The sequence below is a fragment of the Mesocricetus auratus genome, unplaced genomic scaffold (genome assembly GCF_017639785.1).
Source record: "Mesocricetus auratus isolate SY011 unplaced genomic scaffold, BCM_Maur_2.0 Super-Scaffold_100691, whole genome shotgun sequence".
Lineage (NCBI taxonomy): Eukaryota > Metazoa > Chordata > Mammalia > Rodentia > Cricetidae > Mesocricetus > Mesocricetus auratus.
In genome coordinates this window covers 21,775,255-21,797,193 of record NW_024429267.1, presented here as the reverse complement: position 1 = coordinate 21,797,193, position 21,939 = coordinate 21,775,255, and positions in this window count along the sequence as shown.

Below are 21,939 nucleotides of genomic sequence, written 5' to 3'. Positions count from 1 at the left end.
CCTTGAACTTTGAAATACTAGACAGCTAGCAAACTTTTGAGTGAACATGACACATGGTCCACCCATCAGGTCAGTAATGCCTGTGAGTCTTTAATAGTGAAAATATCCTGAAAATCCCTAAAGATACAGTGATGCGAAGTAGGTTGTTAAAGTTGTGAGGCCCCATTTCCAATGTTTCTAAGGATGACAGTGGTCAAAAAAATCTTCCCTCCATGCAGGCATGAAGAAAATAGACATTTAGACTGCAAAGCCAAGGTCTTCAAGATTCCCTAATAGACATAGCTATAAGCCCTTTGGAGTTCTTACATTATGGACCTAGTGGTAACTCAGTGGCGTTTACTGTAGTTAGTCTTGCCCTCAATACTACTGGGATTGTTGTGTAAGCAGCTTGTCTTTTGTTTTTGAAAAATCTGGTGTATGGATAGACCACATCTGGGCATTTTATTTATTACTGAAAAAGGATTTCAGACTATAAAGTAATTGTATATAGTCTTGTGGTTCTGTCCTTAGGGTGATGTGTTGTATATATTGGAAGAATTGTGCTGTGTCACTTAGGGAAGAGTGCAGTCAGCTGGGAATAGGAGCTGCAGTGACTTTGAGGTCTCTTAAAGCATTGAACAAAGGGTCGCTGCACTCCCTCTGGACACCTTTAACTAGTGACTAAGTATGATTGGGATTCTGTCTCCCAGCCACTGAAGTTCATCATGGGACTCAGCAAAGGACAGTTTTTACTCTGTCATTATCTGAGATTGTTTTCATAGCGATACCACAATCTGGGTTCTTCATACCCAAGCTTCTTCTCTTCCTTTCCTGTCACAGGTGGTCAGGAGGAGAAGATAATCACAGTGGAAGCTATTCAATTAGCAAAAGACATTGGTCCATATTGTAAGTACTCTAAGAGCTCATAATTACCTTTGTTAGCTAATGATGATGCATGGGTTTCCTGGTCTCCATGCACTCTGTCTTCCCTGCTTTCTTGTGACAGGTTCATTCTGTACATCTTCTACACATTTAACTCTTCCTGGTAATCTGAACTCACACAGGCACACATTTGTATTTCTCAATACAACCAAGTAACATGCCAACAATACAGTTGTTCCTTCTTGGTGAGATACAATGCTGTCCACCCTGCACCATTCACTGGAGAATTTTCATTCCTACACTTCACCAAGTGCCTTTGTTTTATCCTTAAGTTTTTCTAAATCTAAGTCATATCTATTTTGTTTGTTTTCATCTTCTCATGATTATGAGAATTTCACCACCTGTCTTCTGATTGCAGTCTTCAAGAGCACTTTGCAGTACAACTATATGGCAGTCACTCAGGAATTCAGATTCATTCCTCTTTGGGTTTGGGATCACTGTCTCGGGGACCCTATACCTTCCCTCCTTGTTTTCATAGAACATTATTCCTTTTTCTTGTAATACATTTTCATTCCTAAGAAATGGTGTACTTAAGGTAAACTTGAGTTCTCACATGTTTGAAAATATCTTTATTAGAATCCCATCAGTGTTTATAAGGCTGCCTATAGGAACCTGGGTTAAAAATCATTTTGGAACCTGGAGGCCTTTTTTTCACTGGCTTTCCGTTTCCGTGGCCTGACAAGAGGGTGAACGCCTCTGGCTTTCATCTCTTTGCAGGTGAGTTGTCTTTTGCAGTTTGTTGCATCCTCTCTGCATTCTCAGAGCCGTGGTGATTTTCAGGCTGCACACACTTCCTAGCAGAGTCTGAAGCCCACAGGCACCTGAAGGGGTAGGTATGTCTGCCAGCTCCTCTGTGAACACCTTGCCCTATTCTCTCTTTGTTCTTCAGCAGTTGGATATAAACATCTTAGAACAGTCCTTTGAATCTCTGACATCTTTTTCCTGTCTCAGTCCCCCTTTCTGTAACTGAGATTTCCTTAATTATATTCTACTCATTTTCCATCGAAGTTTTATTTTGCCAGTATTTTAATTTCCAAAAGCTTTTCTACTAATCTGAAAGGTCTTCTTTACGGTATGTTGTGTTTGTTTGAGGGATGCACTATCTTATTGACAATTATTCATTTACAGAGGAAATAAGTCTTATGGCCATGGAATATGACATATATGTACATATCATAAATGTGTGTATAATAAATGCTATGCTTGTCATTGTAGCCACATAGCCCATGGGTTTCCTTTCCCATGTTTTACTATTTCCTGGTTTGAACTTCATGAATAAATTTGTTCTCCAAGTGTTTGTGAATGGTTTCTTTTGATTTACCAGATTTGCTTATTTACATACAGCTTCCACACTTGATTGTTTGTAGCTGGCAAGTTATGACTTAACAAAACTAAAATTACTATGTTAATGAAGCCATAGCCCAAAAGGAGATAAATGTGTGCTCTACCAAATATTATGAACAGAAACCTAGGTGAGTTTTTTATTAGTGTGTATAGTGTACTATTTTATTAATTCATGCTTGGTTTTATTAGCATATAGATATTTATTACATGTTTTGTTTCTGGAAGTAAAAATTAAAATTGTAATTCAAAAGCTAAAATAGATTCATTATGAAGTAATTGGAGGTATTAGATGTGACAGACCTTCGGGTCAGTCAATTCAGCTGCCTCATCCACAGTCACAAAGGGACCTGTGCTCCGCTGTGCTCTGTGCCTGTTTTAAAGTTATCCTGACATTGTCTTGAGTGCATTCATAATTTCATCTTTGAATTTAAGCTATGTTAGTGCGGTATGGTGGGGCAATGGGAAAGGACCAAGAGCAGAGGAGGCTTAGTAAATATGGGTGTCCAGGTGTGGTGATGCAGCAGTTGTGGGGCTGAGGCAGGAGGGGACGTGCCTTGTCACAAACAAACAAACAAACAAACTGTTCTGGTTAGGTTTTCTTTTTCTCAATTTGGCATGAAGAAGGGGAACCTCAGATGAGAAAACACGTCTGTCATTTGGCCTATGGGCAAGTCTGTGGAGGTATTTTTAGGATTTACAATTGATGTAAGAGTGCCTAGCCCACTGTTTGTGGTGCAGATGGTCCTGGGTTATATAAGAAAGAAAGTTTTGCAAGCCATGATGAGTAAGCCAGTAAGTGTTTTTTCATGCCTCTGCTTTATTTCCTACCTCCAAGTCCTGCCTTGAGCTCCTGTCCCAGCTTCTGTTTATGATGGACTGTAACGTATAAGATGAAATAAAGCTAACTGGGCATTGGTGGTACACGCCCTTGATCCCAGCACTTGGAAGGCAGAGGCAGAGGGATCAAGGCCAGTCTAGTCCACAGAACTTGAGTTTCAGGACAGGCTCCTAAACAATATAGAGAAACCCTGTCTCGAAAAATCAAAAAAAAAAAAAAGAAGAAGATAAAATAAGGCTATATTAGTTAGGGTTCTCTAGAGGAACAGAACTCATAGAATTAATTTATATGTATATATACACATACTCATATATAAAGGATTTACTAGAATAGCTTATAGGCGGTGGTTCAGCTATTCCAAGAACATTTGTCTTCTGATGTAAAATCCAAAAATCCAGTAGTTTTTCTGTAGCACAAATTCAAATTGTTCTTAATAATAAAAACTCAGAGACAGATACTGGGGTTAAAGCTGAAGATCAGAGAAGCAAAGTGGCCAGCCACTAGAGAGTTCTTACCTCTGCCAATGCTCAGACCAAAAAGGTGCTCCTGTCCTCAGACTGCAACTCCAGTCTGCGCTGCTCCTCAGACTGCACTGAGCTTCTGTCTCTTCTTGCCTTATATTCCTCTCTAGTGCTAAGATTAAAGGTGTGATATCTCAAGTGCTGAGATCATCTTTGTGTGAGTTTGACTTCCCTTTTAGACTGATCAATTTCATGTAGCTCAGGGTGGCCTTGAACCAACAGGGATCCATCTGCCTCTGTCTCCAGAGTGTTGGTATTAAAGGGGTATAGCAATAACGCCTGACCTCTATGGCTAACTAACGTGGCTAGCTCTGCACTCTGATCTTCAGGCAAGCTTTATTTGTTATATCATAAGCAAAGTATCACCACATTTCTCAGGCTATGAGGCTGGATGTCTCATCTGGTCTTGAGTATATTTTGAAATCCTAAATAAGCAAGTTTTAATACCAGCGAAGGAATGAACTTGCCAGTGAGGGTGAGGGCAAGCAGGCAGAGAGCAAAAGCTTCTTTCTCTTTGTCATTTATAAAGACTGACATGAGAGGGTGAGACCCAGGTTTTAGGTGGGTCTTCTTACCTCAAGTAATCTGGATTTAAGCTGAGTCTTCCTGACTCAAATGATCCAAGTAACTAAAAAATCCCTCACCAGTTTGCCGGTGACTTGGAATTTTAGGTAATTCCAGATGTAGTCAGGTTGACAACTGAGAACAGCTATTATAAAACCTATCCCTCAAGATGCTCTAGAAAGCAAACTGGGACACAAGCAAAGAAACACACAGTGCATTCATTCCCCCACCACATTCAACTACAGTGTTTGCAATGCCTCATGAGTACAAAACTTCAGTGAGTGAATATGATTTATGAAGATTCAGTGAGGTTCAAACAAACACAGGGAAGATCTCATGTCTATGGCTGAATAACTGGGGTACCAACAGCCACGAGAAGTTCTGAGATGCTACCGAGCTTGCTTTGAATAAAGAAACTCAAAAGCATGAATGGCAGCCGGGCGTTGGTGGTGCACGCCTTTAATCCCAGCACTCGGGAGGCAGAGGCAGGTGGATCTCTGTGAGTTTGAGGCCAGGCTGGACTGACAGCCTCCAAAACAGAGAAACCCTGTCTCGTAAAACCAAAAAAAAAAAAAAAAAAAAAAAAAAAGCATGAATGGCATTGATAGCTTTCAGTTCTTTTTTAGTCTTTTGCTGTTCTCTATCCACCAGTGACTTATAGAAAATATTAAACAGGCAAGCTAATTCTCCTCTATAGTTCAGCCTCCTCTATTCATCACTGAGAAAATGTAGAATGTGGGTGGACTGTTCGGTTGCCAACACAAGTTAGTTTTGGGCAGCCATTCTGTGCTTCTAAAGACTTCATTTGCATGTGTGGACTAAGAAGCACAAGGTGTAGAATGTTTATGGCTGCACATACTGCACAGCTGTTTCCCAAACTCACCATAAAAACCTGAGTGGAACAATGCGTGCTAATAATTTTGGATTTTGTTATCTTTTGGTACAAGATCATTAAGTTGTGAGTACAGAAAAGCACTAGAGCATGTCATGAAAGTTACCATGGAAGAAAAGTAAATATTTCATAATTTAGGAACTTTAATGGCACTATTTCCTAAGCATTTTGAACAAGGGTGTCCACACTTTCATTCTAAATGAAGCTTTACTGGATACACACACACACACACACACACACACACACACACACACACACACACACACACACATCAGCTCATATCAACATTTCCTGGGTAACAAAGCCTGTTCTTTGTTAGCAGAATTTGGAATTAAGTTGACTTTGCAATTTTCTTTTTTGACAGATGGAGACATCATAGAATACCATCTAACCTTGCCTATATATAATTAATTTTTTTGTACTAAGTGGTGAGTCCAGGGGCAAATAAGTAATGCTTAAAAGGAAAAACTGAAAGGGAAGAGGTAGTAAACCTATTGCTCCATTTCAATGGTTGATTTATTTATTTTTTTAAAAACTGAGACAAGTCCAGGCTAGACTAGACCTTCTGAACTCAATTAGTCACTCTGTCTAGCCTATTGACTCCTCAGGATTACAGCCAATGCTACTGTATCAACTGGCTGTGATGACACTAAGAGGATAAATTAAGATGACTGTCAGCTGGGGCTGTTTTCCTCCTGTATAAAGGCTGTGTGAAAAAATGTTTGGAAGGTTATGAAACCTAGTTCCACCCCCCAGGATCCTGCCACAAAGACTAATAGGTATTTGGTGACTAGAGTCATAAACAGAGAGGAGGAACTGAATAGGGTTTTTTTTTAACATTTTAAAAAATGTTAGAATCTAGGCGATCCTGTTCACACGAAGTTCACTGCCTAATCCTGAGATACCTAATGAAACTTGTGCAAAATTCATTCCTCTTTTGTAGTTTTAAAAATAGAGCTGACTGTATTAGAAGTAATTTTGAGAGGTAATATGCTATAAAAGGAAATAGCAGCCAAGATCAAAGCCATTGGCAGGAGAGACAGGAAGGATGAAGACTCTCATCAACAGTTGAAAAGAAGTCTCATGAGTCTCGGGAAAGTTTTCCTCCTTATTACTTTCCTCAATATCATATGAATAACTGATATTTTCAGAGCCTGACTTACAACACCCCATTACATGGTCTTCGATTCCCCTTAGAAATACACCTATTTCAGCAGCCTGTGACTTAATTAAAACTGGGTAGCTGCCGCTAGGTGGCACTGGTCACCAGTGTTTCTTTGAAGGATGGCTCTTGAGAATAAACGATTTAAAGAAGAGAAGAATTGAGGAGTCAAGAAATCAGTTCTGTTTAGACCTTATCCATGCACAAGCATTTGAAATTAGGACACCAGGGTGATAGGACTATGTGGATTTGGCACACGGATATATCCAGGGATTATAAGAAAGGTCAAACTCATACAGCAAGGAAAAAAGCAAAATGATTCTGTCTTTTAAAGTTGCTGTCACTTCCCTTTACGGTTGTCTTACTATTGATAATTACCACTTATTACAGTGTGCGATTGCTAATGCGTTCTTAATTTCCACCTAGAGTCTGGAGTCTAGGAGGGGTCTGGGCTCTATGAGACATGGAGATATTTTTAATAGTTTATTATGTTTTTATTATTTAAAATTTTTTCTAGCCCAATTGCTCTTGTAACTTGCATACTATGCTAGAAAATAAGCAAGAAAGACATTATGAATTTAAATATTGAATGCATCCTTTATAACATGTAGCCTTTTAAACATCTTCTGAGATATAGAAATATCCTCCAATAACTTGTTTTCCGTAGGTGAAACTTGGAGCTTCAAAACCAAAATGATGGTTGGCGTTTTATAGTAGCAATTATATGAAAGACAGAGAATAATAGAAAAAGTTTCTTTTTTATGTGTGTGTGTGTGTGTGTGAGGTTGGCATAGACAATCTTCCTTGTTTGTTCTTCCACTTTATTCTTTGAGGCCTGTTCTCTCAATCAAAGCCAGAAGTCACTGGTCCTGTGAGTGTAGTTAGAAGGAGCCCCCTTCCCTGCCTTCTGAGGCTTGAGTTACAGATAAGCTGCTGAGCCTGCTGTGCCTTTAGTGAGTTCTGGGTGTCTGAACTTGTTCTGTTGCTTTTGTGGTGAGCACTTTAAGTGCTGAGCCATCTGCCTAGCCCCGTGAAAACATCCAATGCCCACTAATCACCAGGCTTCCCCTGAGAGCTTATAGAAAGACTCTTATTTCATAATAATCATGATAATAACCAGCACAATCTAATCCACACAGATCTGGGCAACCCTACCAGAAGGTAGCTACTGTCAATCTCAATTTAGACAAAGAAAATGTAGCACATGATAAGAAGCATGCTAAGGACATGCAATTCTGATGTGGATATAGGACCTGAGATCAGATAGTCTGGTAGCACATTGTATAGCTTTATTCAGCCTTTCTCTGACTCATATTTAGAATCAAATTTCTAATATGTTAAATTATGCTGTATCTCAATAGTACAGATGACAAAGCATAATTAAATGATATTGTTGTTCCTTGCCTTTGTTTTTACCTTTAATGCGAAATTTTTAAAATTAGAGTAAGTGAAATTATCCTGTTCACATTTGTCAAGACATGCAGGATTTATTACATGCTTCCTGGATTCTGCAAGAAATCTAAGGTTCCTTATTGCTTTTTACACTAGAAATGAAATTGGTATTTAGTGTCGCCGAGGCACTGAATTCCGCTGCACTGAAATGCCAGGCAGGAAGGTGCTGCCTTTTGCTTCCCTATGTATCAGGCCTTTATACAGTTTTATGTGATTGACACCAAACAGCAGTAGGCACGCCCGAAGACAGCTCTGCAAATTAGAGCCTAGCAATCGTGAGGGAAGGTTGCTGGCTGGCCACCTGCCTAATGTGAGGAGAAACATGGGATGAATGAAAGGGGAAGATGGAGAGCTTTAACAAATATTCGTTGGTTTGATACCATTTGGTTCTCAATTATTTAAGGATGATCTTTTCTATGCCACTTTATCTCTCATGCTGTTTTGCTTCTCACGATTAGCCAGCTTTCAGTTTCCTTTCATGCCTTAGAAGCCACATTTATGGGCATTAATAAGGCACCCTGAGAAAGGGAAGATGAGATTATACTGACGAAATGGCATTTCCATTACCGGAATGTAACACATACATCCACGCATAAGCGATCAATTCTCCAAACTGTGGCAGTGAATAATTTCTTATACTTCAGAACCTCACAAAATTCCCTAACCAAAGAATAGTTCTTAATGCAATACAACATATAGTATGGCAAATGGCTTTACAGCTAAGAAATAAGTAAACTTCTTAGCACAGTTTTGAAAGGAATTTTTCAGCACAACCATTTATATACGTGCATAATAACATAATTGTTCTTCCTATCAATTTATTTTGGGATATAACCCTTTAAGTGAGCAGAAGATATAAATAGCTAATTTTCAACAGAAGTGCTTTTTAAAAAAAGATAATGGGTATATTAGAAATTTTAGATTGTTGCTCTAGGTTACAAGTGCAAGTAAAGAGACGTTTTTTATCAAGTTGACAGTGAGTATGATTTAATTCAGTGATAGATGCCTTAAGTGGCATTCATAATCTTTAAAGAATTAATTAAAAGCATAATTACATCATTTACCCCTCTCTCTCCATCCTCCTGTCCTTCCAACCCTCACCCAGGTTTATGGGTTCCTTTTTAATCATTGTTGTTCCATATTCATGTAAATGAATAAACATCTAAGAATGACATGGTGAGTACACTCAGTGTTGCCTGTATGTATGTTTCTAGGGCTCACCACTTGGCAGAAGATAACCAGTTAGGTGTCCCCTCCCTGGGGGAGACTAATTCTCCTTCTTTTAGCAGTTATTAATACCTAGGGATGGCATTTTGTGAGACTTTCACCACCTACTTGGAAATGTCAGCTGGTGCTGGACTTGTCTATGTCTTGTTTAGACAGCCCTGTTGTTGTGATTTCATGTGTATAGCTTTCCTGTAGTAGCTAGAAGGCGCGATCTCACAGCAGACTTAATGGTCTGCTGGCTCTGACAATCATTCTGCCCCCTCTTCTGAGATGTTCTCTGAGCGTTGAGTGCAGAGTCATGCTGTAGATGTCTCGGCTGGGGATGGCCGTTCCATGCTCAGTTCTTCTCTGCACTTTTGACAAGTTATGGATTTCTGAAATGATCTGCTTCTACTGTAAAAGAGGTTTCTTTGATGAGAGGTGAGATCTTCACCTATCTGTGCATATAAGGCTGTGTATTTAGAATGCAGTTAGGATTTATATTGGTTTAGAAAAGTGGCAATAGTAGGTTCTCTCCTAAGATCCATGCTCACTGGCCACATGCAGTTAGGCTATGTTTACAGTACTGGCATGATTTCCCTTCTGTTAAACAGCTTGACTACAATTATACAGCTATGGTCACTAAAGATATAAGTGCTACTATTGTACTGTTAGGGGTATCTTGCCATGCTGGTCGTTGTGTTTCATAGGCACCACAGGCATGTAGGACTAATGGATGCTTTTTTTCTTAGCAACTTGCCTGTCACCTTCCAATTGTGTGAAAGGTAGTCCTTAGGGAGAAGGCTTTTGAGTCAGTTCAAGCTTAAATCCTCTGAGTCCTACATCGAACACGTATAGTGTCTTTAGTAATAGGGACTTAACTTCAGCTTCTGGGAGGAGAAATATCAATAGCCTTTACTATATTGGGAGTTTCTTGGACTTCCCTGACTGACAGTTTGAAAGTAGTATTATTAATGGCTGGCATGGATTTTTGATAGTTTATGGCTCATGGGGAGACTACTTCTATACAGTTTTGGCTGCTGTAGCATTGTAATATCTAGTTAGGTAGCTTAATGCTTTCGGATTTATTATTTTCTTCAAAGTTTTTCTTTCTCTATTTGAGGAACTTTGTGGTTCTGTACAAATTTTAGAATATTTGTTATTAATAAATATCAGAGATGCAAATTATATTTCATTTGTAGATTGTTTTTTTCAGGATGGATGTTTTAGGAATATTAAGCCTTGTAATCTCAAAACATGGGACATCTTTCTAGTAAGTTCTTCGTTTCCTTTCCTATCTCTCAGCAGTGTTTGATAGTTTTTAGTTTTCACGACTTTTTGCTTATGTTTGCTCAAATGCATTCTGTTCCTTTTTGGATATTTTATTCACTTCTGTATGGTCATGGATAGGATTGCCCTCTCAGTTCCTTTTTTACCAAGGCAAACACACACAAATGCAATCGGTTTTTTTAAATGCTTGCTATGTATTCTGCACATTTGCTGACCTTCAAAATTAGTTTTGTTGATATTTTTTATTGTGTGAAATTTTTAGGCTTATTCAGCATATATATGAACAGGGATCATTTGGCTTCTTTCTTTCTAACTTGGATGCCTTTAAACATTTTCCCCTTTTTTGTTTTCCTTTCTTTCTATTGTTCTTTTTGGTTTTTAGAGACAGGGTTTCCCTGTGTAGTCCTAGACATCCTGGAACTTGCTCTATAGACTAGCCTACCCTGTTTGAGTCCCTGTCCTAACTTCCTTCAGTGATGAACAGTGATATGGAAGTGTAAGCCAAACAGACCCTTTGCTCCCCAACTTGCTTTTGGTCATGGTGTTTCATCATAGCAACAGTAACCACAACTAAGATACTAGTGTTTTGTGGAAAAATTTTGCATCTATAGTCAGCAGAGATTTTTAACTATGGCTGCATTGTTGATGGGGTGTTTGTCTGACTTTGGTATCAAGATAATGCTGGCCTTGCTAAAAGAGTTGTAGAATTCACAGTTTTTGAATTTTGGGGAAGAAGTTGAAAATGATTAGCACTGGTTCATTTATAAAACTCTGATAGAATTTGTCTGAGAAATGACACCAAAGTGTGGCTTGTCTCTTTAGAACTAATAGTATTTCTTTGCATATGTATCTGGTGGTTAGATTACTGGATCATTTAATTTCTGTGGGGATTTTTTTAAGGTGGTTTTCTGTAATGGCTATGCTGAAAGTGCATGCTCATCAACGGCATGCAAAGGCTCCCCCCCTTTATCTTATTCTTGCCACTGTATATGTCTCATAATTTTGATAGTAGTCATCCGACAGGAGAGAGTTGATATATCATTGTAATATTTATTTGCATTTTCTCGATTAACGATGTCCTACATTTTCTGAAGTACTTGTTGCCATATTTATGCTATCTTTTATAAAATGTCTCTTTAGGTCATTTGCTCACTTAAAGTCAAGTTATTAGTTTTCTTATTACTGAGTTGAGATTTTATGTATTTTGGATATAAAAGTCTTTAAAACTTATTTTGTGATTACTATGACTTAATTTGTATATGTGTGTCTGCAGGCATGCATGTATGTAGAGGATAATTGTTGAGAATCATTTCTCTCCTGTAGAAACTGGAGATTGAACTCAGATCATCTTTCCTGGGCATAAGTGCATATAATCCCTGAGCCATCTTACTCACCCTTGAGCTTTTATTAGCATTTGGCAGCATGGTCCTATCATACAGCTGGAGGACAATACCTAATTATCATATGGAAAGCAGAGGGAGAAGCATTTGCAGGGAACTGTGTCAAAGGCCATATTTAAGACAAGTCAGGTATCCAAGTCCAGAGACAGCTTCCAAATAATGTCAGGCATCTGGACCTAGAGACACTATCCAAGTAAGGTAGAGAGGGAGTCCTGCTGCACGTGGAGTCCTCCATATTACGCAGAGTTTAGGGAGCTATCCAGACATAGTGACTGCAACCTCAAGTGCAGGGGACTCCAACACAGCAATAAGTTGTATGTTTTGGGAGTCTCTTGGACAGTCCTGGTAAACAACTCAAAAGAGGGCTTGTGTGATACCAAGTATTCTTACAGAGAAAAGGCTACACAAAAACATACCCATCTCTAGGTGGCAACCAGGCTAAGGAGGGAACCAGTCCTTTTCTATACTATGAATATGTATTACTCTCACTGGTCAAAAAAAAAACTGACAGGCTGGTAGCTGGGCAGGAAGTTAGGTGGGAAAACCAAACAAAGAATGATGGAAAAAGGAGTGCAGAGTTGGGAGAGACACCAGTCAGCCAGTGAGCAAGCAGGACATGTAAAAAATGAAGTAACAAGCCATGAGCCACATGGTAAAGCTATGATAGTGTCCAAGACCCATGCAGTGGCAGAGGGCCATGTTGATGTTCATTGTTTGTACTTTCATCAGAGACCACCCTGAGGTCCATGGCATGTTCTTATGCCAGAGACCATGTGCATGTCTGTTGTTTGTGCTGTCTCCAGAAACCATGTGGAAGCCCATGATCCATGCTTCTGCAGACTGTAAAGGACAAGGAAGTGTCTTTTGTAGTTGTATTGATGACTGCAGACTTGCAGCTGATAAAGAGGGACATAGAAGGCTTCTATGACAACCCCTAATCCCTAACTCCACTCTACCCCACAACCTCCTCTGTAGATGGAGTTTCTTTCCAGCCTGGTCTCACAGCTGTTTAGTTCCAAATAAACACACAGAAGCTTATATTAATTATAAACTGGACGATAGCTCAGGCTTCTTGTTTGTTAGTTCTCTCTTAATTATTAACACATCTATTAATCTATGTATCTCCATGTAGTTTTATCTTTCCAGTGATGCCCTCTTTCTTCCTCATCAGCTACCTGGTGCCTCTCTGACAACTCATTCTCCGAGTTTCTCTCCCAGAACTCTCCTAGTCTGGTAGCCCCACCTACACTTCTTGCCTGGCTACATCCTGTCTGTCCGTTGGCCGAAACAGCTTTATTCGTCAACCAATAAGAGAAGCATATATTCACAGCATACAGAAGGACACCCCCAACACCTGCGCCCCCCGCCCACCCTTAAAAAAGTAACAGCCTAGGCAGAAAGTCACTGAAGAGAACTCTTTAAAATTATGATAAGGTTGCTGCAGTGTTGCTCTCCATAATTGATGGCTTATGCCTTGGGAGCAGGTGAGGAAAGACTCAGTTCTCTTTAAGGGACTGGCCACCATTTGAGCATGCCCCAGTGAGTATAGAGGCAACACCAATTGGACTTATTATTTCCTTTTCTTTTTTTTTCGTTTTCTTCTTCCCCCACTTTTTTTTTTTTTGGCAGTGAGAGATCACAAAGGTTGGGGGCCAGACCTGAGAGGACTGGCAAGTGGGTATGCTTGGGGATCATAATGTGAAATCCCCCCATCAACAAAAATATTATGGAAAACAATAAAATAGAGGGGAAGAGAATGATAGAATATGGGAAGGGACAACAGTGAATCTAAGGGGAGAAACTAAGAGTAGGAGGGATGGGCAAAGAGGGAGTTAGAATCAACACAAAGTATGTATAAAATGTGGTAATGAATCACCTTGTTTGCCATTTAAAAAAAGAAAAACTCAAGATAGAAATAACAGTCAATTCTTAAGGAAAAATCCACCTAATTTGTTTTACGATGTATGAAGGTAACCCTACACATTACCCAGTTCATATTTACCTAAACTCTAGCTCATTATTACACAGTGATACTTCAGGTTCCAGTGCATGAGGATGTTAGTGAAAATGGTAAGATAATGAACTCTGGAAGCCTGCTGTTCCCTAAAAGTGATGAAAAGCTGTCATCAAAAACTTTACACTTTTAAAAATTTTCCTGAATTTTATCATTTCATTTTTCTTTATGACAATAAAATTCCATTGTACATGTACTCCACCTTCTTTTTCTGTCCATCAGTTGATGGACATCTAGGTTGGTTCATTTTCTTGCTATTATGAACAGAGGGGTGGTGAACGTGGACGAGCAACTATTTCTGTAGTAAGATACAGAATCCTTGGCAGATGCCCTGGAGTGTTATCGCTGAGTCATATGGTAGTTCTATTTTCAGTTGTTGTTTTTCAATGAGCTTATACACTGATTTCTACAGTATTCATACCAGCTTGTTGTCTCTTTAGCACTGAGAAAGGAACCCTCTTTGCTCATACCTTTACCAGCATTTGTTGTGCTTGTTTAAGTGATGGTAGCCATTTTGGCTGGGATGAGATAGACTCTTAAGGAACTTCTAGTGCATAGTTTCCTGATGTCATAGAAGCTGACTTAAAGGCCATTTGTATTCCTCCTTTTGAAACTGTTCAGTTGATTAGACTATTTTAGACTGGAGTGTTTATTTTCTTATTTGTTGCTTAGTTTTCTTATTTCTTTGTATGTTCTAGATTTGAAAGCTCTGCTGGGTGCATAGCTAGCAAAGAGTTTCTCCTGTTCTGTAGGCTGTCTTGTCACTTGATGAGCTTTCCTATACACAAGACTTTTAATTTCACTAGGCACCATTTATCCATTATTGGCTTTGTTTCCTGATTGTAGTCTGATTCAGAAAGTCTTTTTCCATGCAGTGTCTTGAAGTAATATTAATTACTATTTAAAGATAATTTCTCAATAAGACCATATTCTTTTTTAAGTATGTTTTTTAAAATTAGAAACATGCATGCTTCAAATGTCAATCCCAGCTCCCCCCTTCGCCCTCCACCAGCCCCACTCACACCCCCCCACCTCCCTGCCCCCCAGGCCAATCCCCACATCATTCCCCTGGGGGGATGTCCAGAGTCATTTCATCCAGGGCAGGATCTAGGCCCTTCTCCGTGTGTCCAGGCTGAGAGAGCATCCCTCCATGTGGAATGGGCTCCCAAAGTTCATTTGTGTGCCATGGTGAACACTAGTCTGCTACCCAAGGCCCCAGAGATTTCTAGGCCTCCTCACTGACACTATATTCATGAAGTCTGGATCAGTCCCCTGTTGGCCTCTTAGTCATTAGTCTGGGGTTCAAGAGCTCCCCCTTGTCCAGTCAGCTGTCTTTATGGGTTTCACCAGCACAGTCTTGACCGCCTTGCTCATCACTCCTCCATCTCTGTCACTGGGTTCAAGGGGTCAGTTCAGTGTTTAGCTGTGAGTATCTGTCTCTGCTTCCATCAGTCACAGGATGAAGGTTCTAGGATGTCATAAGACCATATTCTAACAGGTTGGGGATTAAAGCTTCAGCATCTAAATGTTTCAGAGACATGATTTAGTCATATACTTAGACATACCTTACAAAGGGCTTGTGTATAGTACTTAGAACTTTTAGGAAAAGGGAAACTCAACTGAAGAACATGAAAAGACTTCAATACAGTCATCTTTCCTTTACAAAAGACAAAATTTGAAGATTATTAAGGAGCAGTTGACATTACTATTTATCAATGTGATGAAATTTAAATCACAACAGGAAATCCTATACACCCCTTGTAATGGTTATAGATGACAATGCCAAGACCTGACAAACATGTTGATGGATGGGAAACTTCATGCACTACTGGTGGGACAGTGGATGAATAGCATCATTTTGATACAACAGGAGGTTGAATCCCAGAAATATAAATTTCACCGAAGGCAGGAAATTGTTCCACACAAGTACATTTGTCTCGAATTTGAAAACTAGAAGATGATAATAGAAATAAAGTATTGAAGTAACTTTGGAAAGATGGAAATGCACTTTTATCAAATCTCAAGGGCAGAAGGATTTTAGGGTGATGGTAATATTCTATTACTTGAGTCTACTGATGCTTTAAATTATAAAAATTCACTGCATGAAAAAAATTCATTTTCAATAAAAGAAAAATAGGAAAAAAGTTTCTGTAAGTGGAAAAAAATCACTGTACTATCCACACGATAATCTGTATGTATATTTTATCCACATTTTTCATTAAAACTAAATTCTTGCTAGGGGTTGGAGCACATGAGGCAGAAGGATTGTGACTCTATTGAAGCCAGCCATGGAGTTATAGGACAAGACACCATCTTTAAAGGCCAAATAAATGGATAGACTAATAAATAAGCAAATGAATACAATGAATTTTCTGAAAAAACCGAAACATTAAGATTTTTACGTTGAGACATGCTGGGAAAACTTTGAACAGAGCATCACTGATTCTGTCTGTCAAGCCACACTTGCTTTTATTTATTTATTTTTATTCATTTTACATACCAACCACAGTTCCCCCTCACTCCCCTCCTCTCACTCCCTCTTCTTCCTCCCCAGCCCAATCCCCCTCCCCATCCACTCCTCTGAAAGGGTAAGGCCTCCCCTGCGAAGTCAACAAAGCCTGGCACATTAAGTTGAGACAGGACCAAGCCCCTCTCCCCTGCATTAAGGCTGAGCAAGGCATCCCAACACAGGGAATGGGCTCCAAAAAGCTAGCTCAATCACTAGGGATAGATCGATCTTGGTCCCACTAGATCTAAAACAGACCAAGGTACACCAACTGTCGCCCACCAGCAGAGTGCCTAGTTAGGTTCCATGACGGCTCCCCAGCAGTCAGTCTAGAGTTCGTAGTCACAATTTCTAAGAGTCCCTTGTCTTTCACCTATATTCAGGTTGTCCTAATATTTGCTCTATTATTCGCCAAGCTTCAGCTTTACTTCTCTTGTGCGTTTGCTTAGGAAAGCCCTAAATGATTTATTGTCAGAATGTTAAATACTATTATATATTAAAACTGTGAAATGTGCTGGTTTGCAAAGAAGAGCAACAAAATGACATAAAATGATACACTTAACAAAGGGATGTTTAGTGATGGTGTTTTGTAGGCAACTGCCAAAAGTTTTGAGCCTTGATCTCTCTTTACATATGAACCTCTTGTTAGAAATGTGTACATTTTTAATGTTCCCCAGGCCTGTGCTTATGTTTAGAAAAATTCTGGTTATGACTTCATATATTTGCTGCTTTCTTTCCTTTATTTTTTGGTCAGGATATATGCTGACTTGTGGTTGTGGACTCTTGAAATAACTGCTCTGACCACTCATTGGCCTCCTTCCTTCCAGCACCCTGTTCATGTATCTATTGTGGGAAGAAGGTATGATAGGTGGCTTTTATTGCTAATCCAGTAAAGCTGACACTTGTGGGCTTTTCACTGGCAAGGGCGTCTTCTGAGATCCCCGAGAGATCTTAGGCATGCTTTTATAAGATTATATGCTTTCAGAAAATTGGCAGAGCCAGGGACTTTAATCATCATCGATAAAGCTGCTGTCTTTTTCCATCCCACTTCCCACCTCTTTCTTATTTCTGTTCATTGAGATGGTTTGGGAGTTGTGAATTTTTTGGGAGCTGGATAAGAGGATGAGCCAGGGCAATGGACCAACAGTTAGTATGGTGCTGGTAGGACATACATGGTTTTCAGTCACTGCTGTACATACCTACACTATAGCTAGCTGGCGATATGTTGCTTGTAACATCTGTCTGAAGGTCAGAGAATGGAGCTTGCCACTAGCTAACCATAGATGTCTGGAGGTCTATACAGACAGTCAGGAAACAGGATATAAGCAGGGAAAAACAGGAACTTGCTCTCTTGTCTGCTGAGACATGAAGCAGGTAAGGTGTGGTGGTGGCTTGCTCCTTCTCTCTGATCTCTCAGCATTTTCTTCTGTATCTGACTCCAGGTTTTTATTATCTAGCCAAATTAAGTACTCCGTCTACAGCTAACTGTTTTGATATAGAAACATCTCCTAGCAAAGCTTATCCAGATTTATGATAATGTGACAACATCTTCTGCCTGCTGTTGGATGGCTCAAAACAAAAACACTGTGAAACTAATAATAAAATGAATTATCAATTATTGTGGAAAACCGAACTATCCTTTTAACTCATCTTTTAATAGAAGATAACATTATCCAACTGTCATAAAATTGACGGAACAATAGTAATTAAAACCTTAGAAAATAAGTAGTATTATACAATAAAACACATTGTTTTAATTTTTGCAGCAGTATTTTAGAATTCTGTTATTTTTCTCTCTCATATTTTATTATCATTCACAGAATATTTTGAGACCGAGTCTTACCCTGCAGCCCTGTATAGCTTGGAACTCACTATATCACATAAAAAAGCTGTGATTCAATGAATTCAAAGTATATGATTAAATATAATAAATTAAATATAATACTTATAAAAAAGAAAAAATGAGTACAACTTATTTTCTTAAAACATTGAAATTGTTTCTTAGGTTTTGAATTTTGGTTCCATGATTCTGGAATCTGATGCATAGCTGCATCATTTAATGGTGGAGATGTCAAGAGAAGTCTGTCTCAAGTGGGCAACCAGGAGTTACAGATAGCCAAATTGTCTCTTAGGTTGTTCAGATTTGGGTATAGTTGAACCTTCACTCCAGATTTTAAATTTACTTTAAAAATTCCTAATGTAAACAAGAACAGCTCAGGAACTTTTGGTTTCTGTGCCTCTGGGTCTTATTGTTTCCGTTATTGTATTTACAAGACTATGACAAACGAAAGGAAGAAATTGATAAAATTATGCCAAGAATCTAATTTGGGATGCTCAAAGCTGAATTTTTGTCATCCTTATTAAAAAGTCTTCTACCCACACACAAAACATATGCATTGTGTTCAGTATCATCTCCAGTATTATGCCAGGGCATCATAAGTATTTATCATTCAAAGAAATCCCACCGAAAATCTAGTTTGTTTGGAATGGTGTCTATTTACAAATCTGTCATTGGAACAATACCAGTGACTTCAGTATCCTTGGTACAAAAGGTACTTTAAATGGGTTTAATAGAGTTGTCATATTAGCAAATACAATTCCAGCTTTCAGTAAAGATCCATGCCATAGATGTTATGGTAAAAGCTTTACCCCAGCCCATGGCATCCGTATACCCAAAGGGTCTGGAATGCTATGGTAGAAGTTCCACCCAAGCTCTCCTCCCTTATCTCCCTCCAAACCCTACTGCATCTCAGAAAGCCCGCCAAATGATGGCCCCTCCCCTAGAAATACACAAGACCACTCCCACAGGGTATTTAAACTGCCCCACAGAAAACAGACTTGTGGTTTTTCCTGTCTCCCTTTCCTGTCTCCTTTCTGGGGGAATGGAAGGCCACCAGGGAGTGCTATATCCATTAAATGTGGGCTTTTCCTAATTTGGTTTGATTTGGTCTGATTTCGATTGCTGCATTGGCAGAGAGGCTTATCAGGGTACAGAAACTTTTCAATAAATAGTATTATTTTTACATTTCGGTACTATTTAGACCATATAAATTGTTGTATAATCAATACAAGCACAACAAAATCTGTAATTGACGTTCAAAATCTGTAAACATTATGAACACTGAGATTGTTGACTGAGTCTAGACAGGAGGACATAGAGCATCAGGATGAACCAAGGAACAAAGAATCTTGGTTCCTCACTCCAGACACATAAAAATATTACTATGCATAAACCCACTTTGAGGACAGCTTCATGATAAAAGATAGGATTCCACCCATAGTAACTAGCATGAGAACATTTATTATTGCTCTTTTGAAAGAGGTCAAAGAGGATTCATCTAGAAATCAAAATTGAATCATATTTGTACTTGCTAAACTCTAATATGTGGCCTTGCAGCCACATGAGTGAAAACAGAGGAAAACAAAGCAGTGTCTTACAGAATCCTGGCTGCCTTGCTCATGACCATTGTTTTCTACATTTCTGAGTGCCAGTTCTTTGCTACAGATCTGACGATAGTTGATATGAGAATTCTACTACTTACTAGCCATTAAACTTATAAAATGGATATGATCACTAAGCTTTCATTCTCTCATGTTTCTGGTTCATAACAAGGACTCAGTAAATTTTACTTGTTTTAAGTTGTGGTCTTTAACATGGTGAAATTTACAAAGAGAAGCAATATAGAAGTATACTTCTTTTGAAATATATTTCATGCCACATTCATGAACATATTATACTGCTGTACTCCAAGTTTCTTGGTTACTACTAATAAAAACTACTTCTGCAGTTCTGCCAAAATGTTATATTAGTTTATGAGTTTGTTTTAGTTGAAATTACACTGCTGAACCATTCCAGCAAGATCCTATATACATTACTTCAGGGTACAGGCCCTAGATCATGCTGTCCAATCTGAGCATGCCCACAGGGAGAGGCTTTGAAGTAGTGATGGAGCCCAGGACAAATGTCAGCACCTACTGTATACAGAGAGCTAAGGATCTTGGCTTCTACTTTCATTAGATGTGTTCAAAAGACTAGAAAGTTCCCAAACAGGGTAATAGTATTCAAAAACTGCTGGGTAGTTAAAAAATGTAGTGATGAATCCTGTAGAGTTTTTGCATAGATTATCTATTTTAACTTTCAAAACTACCTGTTGGAATGGCATGGAAATCATCTTTTCTTTTTTTTTTTCTAGACAAATGTGACAAAACTGTCATGTGACTTTCCCAAAGCTCTGGACTAATAAACATCTGATCTAGCATTTCACCCTAGTGTTGTTTTTGGGTATGAGGTTCCCTCCAAAATATGAAGGATTGGATCTCAACTGGTGAGAGGTGATCTGCTTTCTTACATCTTTAAATAAACAGCTGTGTTCCCTTCTACCTCATTACAGTCCTGGTGCCACGGAGCAGGATGGTATGAACTGAAACCGTCCGAGACTGAGCCAAAAACTTTTTTTAACCTCTTAAGTTGTTTACATCAGACACTCTGTCACAGTGCCATAAAACGGACTCAGAATCCTTCTGTAAATAACCAAGAGAGATGCTGTGCCCTTATCGTTGTTTGAGTCTCAAAGTTTCAGAAAGATGTAATTAAAGGATTATATATGTCAATTGGATGATCAATAAATTTTGGAGGGAACATGAGCTATAAGAAAGGTCTCTAGGTTTAGGGAAAGAAAACTCTCATCAGTAAAGCTTTTGTAATGGGTGGTAATTAACACAGAACTTGACAACTGGTTAAGGCAGAGAAAGTAAGAGACTACATTATTCTCAGTTCTAGATGGAACATACGTACCATATCTATTCCTTCTAGAGATCCTCACGCAAAACATGGTGAAGACTGTAAGAGCTGCTGGTGGTGGAGATTACAAAGAAGCAGTCTCTTCTGGACATAGCAGGGCAGATGTATTCATGCACTCACAGCAGTTGACTGACTAATGCACTAATCTATGGGTGTAAGGGTAAGTCATTTGGAGTCAGTTTATTTAGCAACATGATAGTATTGGGTCCTTCTTTAGGGCTATGGTCTGTTTAGTTATAGGTTCTTGGCCAGGTTATGGTACCTGGTATGGGTTTCATCGTGTAAAGGAGGACTTACATCCGATCAGAAAGTGGTTGGTTACTCCCATAACATTTGTGCTGCGTTTACACACCAGTGGGCATGTCTTCCCAGCCCATTCATTGTTGTAGCTTGCAGGGCTCACAGCTGGATGTGACAGATGCCTAACCTTTTCTGGTAGTATGCATAGAACCTTCCAGAAATATGAAAACTAGTCAGTAGGGATTAAACTTTCAGGTCAGCATCAACTTAATTCCTTCATGTTGTTCTGTGAGTGAAGTATGTGGAGTTTTTGGCAATACAGTCTTAGCATCAAGTTCTGGAGGGTAGCTAAGAGCAATGGCAATAGCTTGCACTATTTGGGGGTCTATGGGAATCTCATTGGTTAACAACTACAAAAGGAATGACTCTGGCACTGGGTTTCTGTTAGCCTCTAGTATATATTAGGGGGATTGTTGCCCCACTATACAGTACCTCATTTTAATTCTTTTTATGTTTGTAGCTTTAAAATTTTTTTTATTTTTAAATTTAAATTTAAATTAGAAACAATGTTGCTTCACATGTCAATCCCAGGTCCCTTTCCCTTTCCCTCCCCTCCTCCCACGCCCTCCCACAACCCCCCCAGTACACCCTCATTTCCCCAAGGGGGTGTCCATATTCTGTTATTTCATATAGGGCAGGGCCTAGACCCTCCCCCAAGAGTCCAGGGTGAGAGTGCATCTCTCATTGTTGGATGGTCACCCAAAGTCCATTTGTATGCCAGGGATAAA